The 3,322-nt window shown below is 40.2% G+C and overlaps 1 pseudogene; it reads left to right on the forward strand.

Moving 5' to 3' along the window:
• Positions 1 to 886: 886 nt before the first annotated feature.
• On the forward strand, positions 887 to 2,214 carry LOC127530483 (nicotinamide riboside kinase 2-like; annotated as a pseudogene).
• Positions 2,215 to 3,322: the final 1,108 nt, after the last annotated feature.

The following is a 3,322-nucleotide window of genomic DNA, read 5'->3' on the forward strand; positions in this document are numbered from 1 at the left end:
TGGAGAACTGTTCCAGAAGATCTCTAGCACAACTAGCACAACCCAAACACTAAAGTCTCCTGCAGCCTACCAGAGAAGCTCTTTAAACAGAATAAGGACAGGAACTCTTACCTTCTGGACAACCAATGTTGGTTCACAAACAAGAGTACAGAATGTGTCTGACCAAAAACCTCTAAAGACTCACTACAGCCAAGATAAAGACACAACTAAGCTGCACCAAATCTACTAATTACTGCACACATTAGCACTATGTGCTAACTGTGGCTAAAGAACCACATTTACCAAGACAACTATCCAGTACATAACCCTAAAACTCACCAAGAAACACATTAAAGACAATTTTACTGCTGGAAGCTGCAAGCCAATGCCTAAAGAACAAACTAAAGCAACAGAGCCAAACTCAGTTTAGTGGTGAAGAGAAGCAAAGGAAATGTTTGACTGCAGACATAAAGCAGGAAGACACTGAGCTGCTCAGGTGTTCCTGATAAAACCAAGCAGCCTCCTGGACAGCCAATAGGAACACAGCTTACTGGAAGTCCAGAGGGCTGGCTTAGTGAAGTAAATTTAAAGTTGAAGCAGAAAGTTAACAAAGAAAGTTGAAAACCACCTTCTGATACCTGAAACCTCTGAATTTTCACACAAAGAACACCTGAACATGTCAAACTGGTTCCATAGTAGAACCTTTCCGGTAAAAACGTCATAGTATGGTGTGTTGCTCAAAAAACATTACGACCTGTCTAGGGTCGCCAAGGACTGACACAAAAACAGGACAAACACTGGTTTCCAGGGGGTTAGGAGGATATTTATTTGAAAGAATAAGTTTACAACAACACAACATGTGAGCAGAAAAATCCCAAAGTCTGTCTTTAGTTCAGCTGAAAATATTAGTTTTTGTCTTTCTTATTGACCAAACTTTTCAAGAAGTAGATGAAGAATAATTAAAGCTCTCATGTAGAAGTCCAACTTATTTTGGATCCTTGTGGAGAGTTTAATCTTAGAGTTTGTAAAGCTGTTGAGTTTTTAGAGTCACATGGATTGTTTTGACATGAGTCCTGAAATAAAATTGCAGTTGTGGATTTCTGTCATTTAGTCGGGACAAAACAAATAACAGCAGCATAAATCTCAAACGTCATTATGAGGAGTCTGGATTGAGGTTTCTCACTTGATAATGATCAAAACATGAAATTTAGGTTGGTTTAAAGGAATATTCCACCTTAAATCTTTGAATGTTGATCTAAAAGGTTGGTTTCAGGAAGTATTCCACCTACAAGGTCCTCACACATCCACCTTAAAGGAACATTCACCAAAAATCCCTGGACATGCACCTAAAATGTTGGTTTAACCGAGTATTCCATCCAAAATCCTCAGAGACCTGAGGGGCTGGTTAAAAGGAATATTCCACCTAAACCCTCAACTAGGGCAGTATGTGTAGCAGCGACAGCAGAAAGAGGTCCTCTCTGGGTGGAAGAACCTCCTCAGAGTAGCAGCTCCCTTTCTGCTCTTACCTTACTCACTAAACTCAAGTGCCATGGAGGACTCGAGTAGTTGATGTTTCCTGCTGCAACATTCTCTTTTTCAGCTTTCTTTTTGTTGACATTTTTGACCGTTTTTCCGAGCTTTGACCAATCCGAGAACATGAAGTACATCATCAGCATCGGCGGCGTAACCAATGGAGGGAAAACCACCCTCACCAACTGCCTGATCAAGAACCTGTCCAACTGCTGCGTGGTCCATCAGGATGACTTCTTCAAGCCCCAAGATCAGATTGAAGTTGGTGAAGGTGGCTTTAAGCAGTACGATGTTATCACTGCTCTGGACATGGACACCATGATGAGTAGGATCTACGCGTGGCTGGAGAACCCGGTGAAGTTTGAGAAGTCTCATTGTGTTAATAACACCCTGGACACAGAGATCATCCCAAAGTTCGACCACAAAGAGGAGGAGACTCATCCTCATTGTGGAGGGCTTCCTGCTTCACACGACAGGCCTTTGATGGACGTGCTAAACCAACGCTACTTTATTTCCATCCCATATGAAGAATGCAAAAACAGGAGGTGCTCTCGGAAGTCCACGGTGCCAGACCCCCCTGGCCTGTTCGATGGCTACGTCTGGACCATGGACCTGCAACACAAGAACATCTGCTCACTGTGAAAGATTATTGAGAGCAGCTTTTTGTGATTTCTATGCAGAACACTATGTTTGCTGCGCTGTGAACTATTAAATGATTTAAGAATATGGAGTATTGCTACTGTTTATTATTATTCTCCGGTTTATTGTTAAATGTTTAGAGTGCTACTTACTGTATTTTAAAATTGACATTACTGCACAGAACATCTCAGATTATTTTACCACAGATCAAGGGTACAGATCGTTGTTGTTCACTGTGTATTGGGTAGTACTCATTTTGATTTAGACTGATTAGTATACAGAACCCAGTGATGTTTCTGGTTTACAGCTGAGAACTCGTTGCTAAAAGTACAGAATATTATTTCTTATTTTAGGTGTGATAATTGTCAGTAAACATTCTAAGAAGTGGAAATTAACAGGGTTGTATATAGTGCTGTTCTTGCACAATATCTGTCACTTAATTGCCCTCAGGATTCTGTCGTTGAGCTTCCTAGTTTTACATAACAGACAGATGCTGCAGCTGATGATGCTGTAATTCACATAAACAAGGAAACAAGTCCATCATAATTTGAATGTTAACAGTCCAAAATGAAAAGTTCATATACAGCTTTCCTATTGGGTTAAAGAGCCAAAAAGAACCCCATGAAAAATGCTTTTTAAAAGCGAGAGGTCGGTAGCAGCTTTCATTTTTTCTTACAACTTTTCGGTGACCCTCCAAAATATCTGTTCTACCCCCCTGTGCGCCCCCCTCCCCCCCAACTAAAATTAATCTGGATCCGCCCCTGGTTCAATTGTTTACATTTTTCAGATTTAGGCATCATTAACTATGTCTATAAGTTGGTTCAGGTTGTTCAGTATTTTTTTTCTTTTCTTTAAGTTCTGCACTTTATTTTAAGATTTACAGTTATATAAAAGTTATTTATATAAAAAAATGTTGCCAAAATGTTTTTTGAACTGTACTGAATTTATTTGGTTTTGATAGTCAGTTATTGGTTACATGCAGACGCTAATAAAACTAGTAGGTTACATCACCATATAGCAGGGGTGTCAAACTCAGTTCCTGGAGGGCCACTATCCTGCATGTTCTAGATGTCTCCCTCTTCCAACACACCTGATTCAAATGATCAGCTTATCATTAAGCTCAGCAGAAGCCTGATAATGAGCTGATCATTTGAATCAGCTGTGTTGGAGCAGG

Source organism: Acanthochromis polyacanthus, chromosome 2 (assembly GCF_021347895.1).
Source record: "Acanthochromis polyacanthus isolate Apoly-LR-REF ecotype Palm Island chromosome 2, KAUST_Apoly_ChrSc, whole genome shotgun sequence".
Taxonomy (NCBI): Eukaryota; Metazoa; Chordata; class Actinopteri; family Pomacentridae; genus Acanthochromis; species Acanthochromis polyacanthus.